Source organism: Chrysemys picta, chromosome 13 (assembly GCF_011386835.1).
Source record: "Chrysemys picta bellii isolate R12L10 chromosome 13, ASM1138683v2, whole genome shotgun sequence".
NCBI classification, from domain to species: domain Eukaryota; kingdom Metazoa; phylum Chordata; order Testudines; family Emydidae; genus Chrysemys; species Chrysemys picta.
Genome location: NC_088803.1, coordinates 19,620,387 through 19,631,373, shown reverse-complemented (window position 1 = coordinate 19,631,373; position 10,987 = coordinate 19,620,387). Strand labels below are relative to the sequence as shown.

Sequence of the window (10,987 nt, the reverse complement as noted above, 5' to 3'; positions counted from 1 at the left end):
CATTGTATTGATAGTGGGTTGGGTTCTTCTCTTACATAGAACCAAATTACTACAGTGGATTACTCCTGATTTTTGCTGTTCAAACTGCAGTCGAATTCCTCCAAATCAAACCCAGCATAACTCCATTCCCTACAGCAGAGTTAGCCCTCTTTCACACTGAGAGGAGAAACATGCCTACTGTGCTTGTGGTTTAAGCCCATGACAATGGGTTGAGAATCAGACCCAGCATAGCAGGGGCTCAGGAGAAATACAGAAGTGACAGACCAGACGACTGAGCCCTTTCCTGTATCTATCCAAAATGCAGAGCGTAGACACTAGCGGAGACTTGGCTGGGAGTATGGCTAGGTAAGAATTGAGGAAGAATCTCAAGCGTCAGCCCATTGACTTTAGTGTGAATATGGCCCAAGTAATAATATTGCCCAGTAAGGCTGGGATTTTCTAAGGGGCCTAAGGGAATTAGGATCCTGATTGTCAATGGGACTTGAGGACCTAACTCCCATAGGATCCTTTGAAAATCCCAGCCTAAGTGAGCAATAAGTAAATGACAACTAGTAAGAAAGTAGATAATGAATAAGGACCCCAACGCTCCCCCTCTCTCAGTCTCTTCACCTCAAGGTTTGTCCACACTGCATGCTTCTTTTGGTGGTGTGTCGGGTAGAAACGCAGGCAGCCCCTAGCATGGGTGTAAATAGCTATGCAGTTGATGAGGCATGGTTGCCAATCCTCCAGGATTGGCCTGGAGTCTCCAGGATTATGTCATGTGATGAAACCTTCAGGAATACAGCCAACCAAAATTAGCAACCCTAGACTTGGGTGAGAAAAGAAACACTTGAAACCTGTTTGTATGTGTCCAAGAACAGACCCTACACAGCTCTCTACTTGCCCAAGCAGTGCTGTCTACATGGCTATTTTCAGTTGTGTAGTGTCCTGCTGCCTCCCCACAGCACTGGAGCCTTTCCCTGCCCCAGGGAAAGACTCCAGAAGTGGGGAACGGCTCAGGCAAGGGTGATGTAGCCAAGAAAGGCTCCAGCAGCTCTCCACTGCTGAAGTGTTTCCCCTGCCATTGTCTTTCACTGAGCCATGCATCTACACACCCCAGCGTGGACAAAGCTTTCATTGCACTGTAGCCACACATACCCTACCTGCTGTCGCCAGTGCTGTGTAGTGCAGACATAGCCTCAGTTTCACTCCACACCTGGCCCCTTTAACATCTTTTCCCCTGCTCTATCCTGCTCATCCCTCCTTCCCTTCAGTCCCCCCCTCCCTTCCTTTTAGCTGATCTTCCCCCTAACTAACCCTAACAGAATAAATGAATGAACATTAAGCAAGGACATAAAATGTGGAGTTAGAAATAAATGAATGAATGAATGAACCAACACTGAGTAGCCATAGAGTAAGCATCTCTGGATGTAGGTGAATAAGTAATATTAAGTAGGATTTAGGGAGGTTTGGGGAGGGGGGGGTTGAATTTTCCCCCCACATACTCCCATAACCCTACTTAAAGCTCCGTTCAGTCACTTTTCCCAATTAATGTTTTGGCAGTGTGGAAAGCAGACTGTGGAGATGAGAAAGGGAAACCACTCCTCACACACTGACTTCATCATCTTGGGCTTCCCAGGGCTCCCGGAGCACAAGGGGCTGCTCTTTGTGCTGTTTGTAACCATCTACATACTGACCCTCATGGAAAACCTGGTCCTGATTGTGACCATCAAGTTGAACTGCCAGCTTCACACCCCCATGTATTTCTTCCTGGGCAACCTCTCCCTCTTGGAAATCTTCTATGTCTCGGTGACTGTTCCCAAACTTCTCTCCAACCTCCTGTTGGGGGAGAAGGCCATCTCTCTGGGGGGATGCATGGCTCAGCTGTATTTCTTCTAGTCCCTAGCTTCCTCTGAGTGTTTTCTCCTGGCGGCAATGGCCTATGACAGCTATTTAGCCATCTGCCATCCGCTGCGCTACCCAGCCCTTATGAATCACAAAGCCTGTGCTGTGCTGAGCCTGGGCTCCTGGCTGATTGGCTTCCTGGCTTCCTTACCATCCATTGTGATGATCTCCAGGCTACAGTTCTGCAGAGCTAACACCATCCAGCACTTCTTCTGTGACCTCCCGCCTCTCCTGAAGCTGTCGTGCACAGACACTTCCACCATTGAGACGCGGGACTTCGTGGCAGCACTGTCTGTCCTTGTGACGTCCATGCTAGTGACAGGAACCTCCTACATCTGCATCTTCTCCACTGTGGCCAGGATCCCACCTATGGCTGGGAAGCGTAAAGCTTTCTCCACCTGTGCCTCCCACCTGGTGATGGTCTCCATGTTCTACACCACCACCCTCTTCATGTACGCACAGCCCAGGGCTGTCGGCACCTTTGACCTCAACAAGCTGGTGTCTGTGCTGTACACAGTGGTGGCCCCATTCCTGAACCCCATCATCTACAGCCTGAGGAACAGGGAAGTGAGGGAGACCCTGGGCAGAGCACTAGGCAGCAAAGCCAACTCCTCAGTCTTCATTGTTAGAGTCAAGTGGGGATACAGTCAAAGAGTCACAGAGTTTAAGACTGGAAGGAACCACTAGGCTATATAATCTGACCTCCTGTATATCACAGGTGACCAACACCACCCAGCCCCTACACACTAAACCCAACAACTGAAATTAGACCAAACTATTACAGCCCACAGGAGACTCAACTATGGGAGAAGAGGAGGGACCAAGGTGTTACAATGTCCAACACACTTGCAATGGCAGGGAATTGATTCAATGAGAGATACCCAGATGAGAAGGTGAAACCTTACTGAACTGACTCCATTTATAATACTATTGGGCCATACCGTCTTCCTTACAGTAGAGTGACTAACTCCTATGCTAATGGATAAGGTCAAAGTACTTTTTAAATCCCTAGAGGCGGGGATGTTGCATAGGATGCTAATGGAATTAGGTGCCAAAATCCCATTGTATTCTAGTAGGAGTTAGAGGGCTAACTTTGATTTTCAAAGGAATTTGAACACCTAAATCATCACTGAATGTGTGTGTTTCCAGTGGGACCCCACAGGGACCAGTTCTTGGCCCTTACACTAGTTCACATTTTTATTAATGACCCGGGAAAAAACATAAAGTCATCACTGATAAAGTTTGAGGATGACACAAAAATTGAGGGAGTGGTAAATAATGAAGAGGACAGTTCACTGATACAGAGCCATCTGGATCATTTGGTGAACTGGGTGCAAGCAAACATATGGGTTTTAATACACCTAAATGTAAATGAATACATCTAGGAACAAAGAGTTAGGCATATACTGGGAAACCGTGATTCTTCCCTGGTAGCAGAGAAAAGTTTAACACGATCCAATGGCTGGAAGTTGAAGCGAGACAAACTCAGACTGGAAATAAGGTGTAAATTTTTAACAGTGAGGGTGTCAGGCCAAAGGGGGTGGGAGGGTCTTGGATACACCCAATGAAGCCACATCAGGTGTATAAGTATAACCAGTTTTATTGCCAAAGTATAATAAGCTTCCCAGCCTTCACGTGTTACTAAATATGTGCTTTCCAGCAACCAAGCAAGCAAGAATTAATGCTTATGCCCCTTCTGCTATGGACAGTCCCGGACCCTCCAGCCTTGTCCTTGAGGGCTCATAGCAGGCGCTGCTCCAGCGTGGGGAGTTCCTGGGCACCCACAAGGCCAAGGTCTGCAGGTGAGACTGTTTGTCTAAAGCAATTCTCATAGCCATTTTTATCATCATCTCTTTCTCAGGGGGTGTATTTGTCCACAAGCAGGCTCTGGCAGGAAACACTATTGCTTTCTATTCCCACACTTAATACTTTTAGGCCCTCTTCATCTCTTTACTTGTTTATTCAGTCGGAGGGGCTGCAAGCCAGTCTGGCCAATCAAAGCCAGTTTACCACTAGCTCCACCCAGACCATTCTGTAACAACAGGCCAAGGTAACTTGCGGTCAGCCCCAATAGAGGGCAATTAACCATTGGAACAACTTACCAAGGTTTGTGGTGGATTCTCCATCACTGACAATTTTAAAATCAGGAGTGGATGTTCTTCTAAAAGATCTGGTCTAGGAACTATTTGGAGGAAGGTCTCTGGTCTGTGTTGTACAGGAGGTCAGACTGGATGATCAGAGTAGTCCGTTCTGGCCCTGGAATCTATGAACTCCCTTTAAGTCTTTTCACAATCCCAGCCAAAATAGGTTCTAATTGGTGATCAGGTCCTGTGTTGTACAGGGGTGAATTTCACCTATAGAGTGAAGGAACACAATTCTGACTTTAAAATCTCACATTTGATTTGTGTTAAATTATGGCTGTGAAACATAGAAGAGGGGACTAACCAGAACCCAGGAGGGCTGGAAGCTGAGATCAGGAGGAGATGGACCAAAGGATGCTGGGTGTCCATCACAGATTTAGGATGGTAGATTGGTGTTTTCCTTTGGACTTTGATTGGACCCAAAAGGGTAGGGCAGAAGGTTTAGCTAGAGAGCTGAGTCACCTCAGCAACAGAGCTGTGCTGAAGGCCAAGAGAGTCATTGAAAACCCAGGAAGGAAACTAAGGCAGGTTGACTGCAGTGCCAAACCATGAAGGGGTGTGCTCCAGAACTGCAGCCGGCTACAGGTCTCATTGAAAATCCCAGTCCTGATGTCTACTCCATTCTTTGGATTTCAGAATCAGGTACAAAGGAAACAGAGACTCAGGTACCACAATAATCAGCTTAGCTAAATAGACAGATCTTCCTACAGGGATCTGACTATGATGTTATTGACATGAAATGTGACCGTTTAGATCATTGTTGCAATCAGGGTCCTATGTTTGCACCAGGTCTTGTACAGAGGAGGTCAAGTGCGGTGTCTATGGAAATGTTGTAGTTTGCTGCTTATGATTATGCTGTCTGTATGTGTGTATCATTTTTGCATTTGAAGTTATAAATATTTGCTATGTACTTGTATCTCAATGTGTTTGATTCTAAGTAGCCTCAGTGAAGCATTTGGTCAGCTTCTTGAGAAAGAACTACATTTCCCAGCATTCCCTTGGACACTACCAACAGGAAAGACGGGGAGGGAGTGAGGTAGCTGAGACCTCATGCTGCAGTGATTGGAGAGCTGCACTGTGAGTAGGGATACCATATTTTAACATTCAAAAAATAGGACACTCCACGGGGAGGGAGGGTAGCCCCACCCTGCCCCCATCTACTCCCTCCAACTGCCCCCCACAGAAACCCCAACCCCATCCAACTCCTCCTGCTCCCTGTCCCCTGATCACCCCCTCCTGGGACCCCTGCCCCAACTGCCCCCCAGGATCCCACCCCTTATCTAAGCCTCCCTTCTCCTTGTCCCCAATTGCCCCCTCCTAAGACCCCCCAACTTTCCCCCAGGACCCCCATCCCCTACCTGTCCCCTGACAAACTCCTGGGACTCCCATGCCTCTCCAACCGCTGCCTGTCCCCTGACTGCCCCCCCAACCCCTGACCCATCTAACCCCCCCTTCTTCCTGCCCCTGACTGCCCCCCCAAACCTCCGCCCCATCCAACCCTCCTGCCCCCTTACCGTGCCACTCAGACCAGCGTGTCTGGCTCCACACAGCACCAGACACACTGCTGCATATATGCTGCTGTGCTCCCCCGCAGAGCCACAGCCCTTCTCCCCACCCCCCAGCACCTGCCTTCCAGATTTGAACACCTCAAAATTCAGGAGTGCTCAAGCTCAGTTTGGGCAGCTGTTACTTCATTTCTCCCAAATCAAATATACTGATCCACTGTAACTTGCTGTAGAAAAAGTAGGATAAAATTGAGCAAGAAATGCGTCCCAGTGGTTATTAGGACTGGAATTGGTATTTTCAACAGCCATTGCCTTTTTTGTTTGTTTGTTTGTTTAAAAGGAAGACAGTGATATTGCATTGGCAAATTCCCCATAGAAAGAAAGAGAGGAACAAAAGAATAATAAAGGCACCTCAACTTTTCTTCATTTATGTAGGACAGTCTTATAATATGCATCCAGATATCCTCCAATTACACAAGCTGAAAATTGTTCCACTTTACTGCAGTTCTGTAACCACATGGGAACCAATCCTGTCTGTGTTCTGTGCACATCTAAAATTCCTGCTGAATGACCTGCCGTAGGAGCGAATTACCAGTGACCCAGGGCTGCGGTGGAAGGAGGGTGCAGGTGGAGGGGGAATGAGGGAGCTCAGGGCTGGGGTGGCAGGAGGTGTGGGTGGGGGGGAAGAGCCCAGGCCTGGGGCAGCAGGGGGGTTGTTACCACCCTTACACATCAAGCTGGGTCTGATGAAGAACTTTGTCAAGGCCATTGACAAAACACAAGCAGCTTTCAAGTATCTCCGTGAAAATTTTCCAAGGTTAAGTGAAGCTAAGATAAAGGAAGGTGTCTTTGTTGGTCCTCAGATTCGTGAATTTCTTCAAGATGATGCATTTGACCATGCACTGCATGGCAAGAAAAAGATGGCATGGAAAGCCTTCCAGTTAGTGGCAATAAATTTTCTTGGAAACAACAAGGCAAACAACTACAGGTTGTTGGTGGAAAACCTCCTCAAGGCATACAAAAGCCTTGGTTGCAACATGTCACTAAAGATACATTTTTTGCACTCTCATCTAGATTTTTTTCCACCGAACTGCGGAGCAGTGAGCGACGAGGAAGACAAGCAATTGCACCAGGACATTGCAACAATGGAGAAACACTATCAGGGCAAATGGAGCCCATCAATGCTTGCAGACTATTGCTGGACGGTCACAAGAGATGCTCCATGTAATGAATACAAGAGACAAGCCAAGATGCGCCGAATAGACACTGAATAGGACTAAACTATAAAAAGCAACAGAGGGTCCTGTGGCACCTTTAAGACTAACAGAAGTATTGGGAGCGTAAGCTTGCATCTGAAGAAGTGAGGTTCTTACCCACGAAAGCTTATGCTCCCAATACTTCTGTTAGTCTTAAAGGTGCCACAGGACCCTCTGTTGCTTTTTACAGATTCAGACTAACACGTCTACCCCTCTGATACAGGACTAAACTATGTACATAATAGTTTTTTGCCTTTTGTTTCATAATACATTTTATTTATATAACCCTTCTGATGATTTTTAAAGTGTTACATAAACAGGACAGGTGAAATATTATCATGTAAAGCAACCATAAACACATGAAAAGACCTAAGTTTACAATTTATGATTAAAACTCTACTATCTACACAATATATATATAGACATAAAATGTAAAAACTTAAATATCTTCGAAACAGTAGCCAATCAGTTGTGTTAATTGTTATATTTGAATTCAGCACATCAAAATACATAATAAATAGCACATTTTATCTCTGAAGTAGATGACTTCTCAAAAATTGTAGACCAGTATAATGGGCACTAGGGGGCAGCAGAGGGTGGGGGTGGGGAAGGGTCGGCTATACTCTATAATGGGCAGTAGGGACAGCAGAGGCTGAGGGATGGGGAAGTGAATAATTTATTCTGGTTTCCACCTGCTCAAGTTCTGGTGCTGTACGTTGAAAATATGTGAACTGGGCCTGCTTGACATAAATGAGAAGAAATTCCATTAACCCCACAGATACATTTACACTTTAGAGCAGAGGTGGGAAAACTACGGCCCGCGGGCCACATTGGCCTGTGGGACCCTCCTGCCCAGCCCCTGAGCTCATGCCCTGGGAGGCTCGCCCCCAGCCCCTCCCCCGCTGTTCCCCCTCCACCGCAGCCTCAGCTCACCTCGCCGCCAGAGCACAGTGCTCTGTGCTGCACGGTGGCGTGGCTGGCTCCAGCCGGGCGGCACGGCTGCCTGTCCTGCTGCTCTGGGCGGCGCAGCTGTAACGCTGCCAGGCAGCGTGGTAAGGGGGGATGGAGCGGGGGAGTTGGATAGAGGGCAGGGGAGTTTGGGGTGGTGGTCAGGGGGCGTTGGTGTGGATAGGAGTCAGGGCGGTCAAAGGGTGGGGAACAGTGGGGTTGAATGGGGACAGGAGCCTCCAGGGGGCAGTCAGGAAGGAGAGGGGGGGTTGGATGGGGCAGCAGGGGGCAGTCAGGGGCAGGGGTTCCGGGGGCAGTCAGGGGACAGGGAGAAGGGGTGGTTGGATGGGGCAGGGGGCTGTCAGAGGGCGAGAAGCAGGAGGGGTCAGATAGGGGGCGGGGGCCGGGCCATGTCTGACTCTTTGGGAGGCTCAGCCTCCCCTAACCGGCCCTTCATACAATTTCAGAAACCCGATGTGGCCCTCAGGCCAAAAAGTTTGCCCGTCCCTGCTTTAGAGCCTTGTAAATTAATTTGAATGGAAAATTAAATCACAAGATTACATATGTGAATTCATGTGAATGGGTGGGTGAGGAAATGCATGACCTCCCCAGTTTCAGTGGAAGGACAGGTGAAGTGAAGTTTGAAAGCTGGGGAATTATTGTTTTATGTGGTGGTGTATGTGCAAGGCCCTTTGTGTGCAATTTTTTTATTTTGTTAAAAATTTCCTGAGAATTTATAAGTATATTACAAACTTAAAAAAGGGTTAAAATCAATGCAAAAAAATTCCATTTCCATTAAATATTGAGGTTAATATTGGGGAACAGGAGGACAGAAAAAACAACAACAAACAGTGAAGTAAGAGTATGTGAAAGTAAAAACAGTTTAATGCTGTGGTTTATTTCATGAACTGTACTTGAACAGTACTTGCACATATGCACATGCAGGTTTGTTTTTTGTGTGTGTGTCTTCCACTGCATTGCCTTACTTTAACAGTGCAAGTGTAAATGTGAAGCTAATTTATTATTTCCATAAACACATCTACCTAAAGTAATGTAGCAGAGTTTCTAACCCAATCAGTATTTTCATGGACTTGAGAGCTCCAAAATTCAGGTTCAAATTGGTTTAAAATAAATGCTTTTGGAAAAATCTGGGGAAATTTTCAATAAAAATTGGTATGTGTTAGAGTGCTACTGTATGCTCATGCATATTGTGTGTCTTTGTTTGAACCTCCTTTCGTAGAATATGTGTGTGTCCACATGCTTATGGGTAATTCCTGTATATGTGCATGTCTCCCTATGCCTGTGTTAGGTAAAAAGCAAGTCCTTACTCACCTCTCCAGCACCCGAGTTCGTGCGGAGTTGGTATGGGGCTCACAATCTGTCAGAGACCAGACACTAATTCGTTGATCAACGGGCTCACACTATCCTTAGCTTGAAAGGCTTCAGAGTAAGTGTCGCAAGTTTATTAGGGGTGAGTATCAATATTTATACACAGAAGTAAACAAAGTGGTTAACAGATCATAATGGTCATGTATAATCAATCAAGATTCTACAGGATAAAACAGGTTAAAATGTAAATTCAGAAAGAGAAAAGGGGAGATGGCTACTTAAGGGGAGGGGGGTGTCATGAGTAGTTCGCAGGTCAGAGCTTTGATTAAAAGTTCAGACAGAGACATCAAGTCTGGGTTAAGTTTAAGCTCATCAAAAGTTCAGACTCAACATTCCTCCATTTGTAGCTTTGGGATAACTATTTACCAAAAGCTACACCCCATTTTAAGGAGCCAAGGGCCGCTTGGCAATTTCAGCCTGGGCCAACTCGAAGAGAGTAAGGCCCTTGGCTGAAGTAGGAAAAGAATAAACTGACTCACATGAGTCTATGAGGGAGGGGACATACTGAATACAGCAACACAGTATTATAAGGATTACTATGGCCCCAACAATACCCACCAAGAGTTTTTTTAACCCACCCAAATCCAGGCAGCCAATTCCATAAGGCTCCCCAACCAATCATAAGGTGGCTGGCCAGAGGAGTAGTTCTTAGCCATTTCCCTTAGATGTTTGGTACGTTGAAAAGTGTCAGAGTAGGTGTCATTTACAAAAACACAGCATTCTTCATTTATGAGGGTGCAAGTTCCTCCCTGGGCTGCTAACATTATGTCTAAAGCCATTCAGTTTTGCCAAGCTAACTGGCGCAGCTGGGACATTTTCTCGGCCTGATTCTCAAATAGGGTCGCAGTTTCATTGGTTAAAGATTCTAGTAGTCCCTGTAGACGGATGACACCACCCCTCAAGCTAATGAGACCAGCCCACCGCTGCCACGACAAACCATCACGGATATTAATATCTCTGAAGGTTTCACGGATGTTACGAACGTGGGGAAAATGAGGGGGAGTGAGGGAGATGCGAGAAGGCGGTGTTAGCCACGCTAAATAACATGACCCTGCCCAATCAGGGGAGAGAAAGTAATAAGCTTTGGGCCCGCACACCCAGTATGTTCCATACAATGCGTTTCGGGTATTCCATTTCTCAAAGTAGGAGGTAACCCACCACCCGTTGGACCACTGTTCCCCTGGTAACGCAGAGGGGTTGTCGTGCGAACTGCAGAGGCACAATTTGGTAGTGGTGTTTTCAAAGGGCAGTGTAGTACTGCCTGAGCAGTTGTAGAAGGCAATCGTATGTCCCTTAGCAATTAGTTGGACACCCTCGTGATCTGAGCAGGGCTTCTTAAAAGCTGACTCTGAAGGTTTGCCCACCCATGAAAAAGTTGGATCGGGGTGAGGGATCAACATATGGGATAAGTGGGATGCGCAAGGCTTGAAGCCAAGATTTTTACTAAAGGCGGTGCCATTAAAATACATGTTGCATTTACTTGTTCCCTTTTCTTTAACAAAACACAGTGATCCTGTCTGATTGGTTACCCTGAGATATCTGTTAATTGGCACTCCTGTTTTGTCCCATGTAAGATTGTGTTGGACTGGATCTTTTACTCTAGCCGGTGGCATCCAAGTCATATTAGCAGTGGTCAGGGGAATGGGTGTGAAGGGGAGTCCCTGTTCTGCATTTACTGGAAATTGAGTACATACCCAGCAATTACTTCTATTTCCTAAAATACGAGTTTTAACCTCGTGGGAATATCTAATAAAAGCATTATCTTCATAAGCAGAAAATAAACTAAAAAGGCATAATAAAAAACATACAGTTGTCAGAATAAAAGGTCCTCTCATTTTTGCCGAGTCAATTTAAGTCTGATGTC

General features: G+C 46.5%; 1 pseudogene; it reads left to right on the top strand.

Annotated features, from left to right (window-relative positions):
* The first annotated feature begins 1,563 nt into the window (after positions 1–1,563).
* LOC103306974 (olfactory receptor 6B1-like) lies at positions 1,564–2,571 on the top strand (annotated as a pseudogene).
* The last annotated feature ends 8,416 nt before the right edge of the window (positions 2,572–10,987 follow it).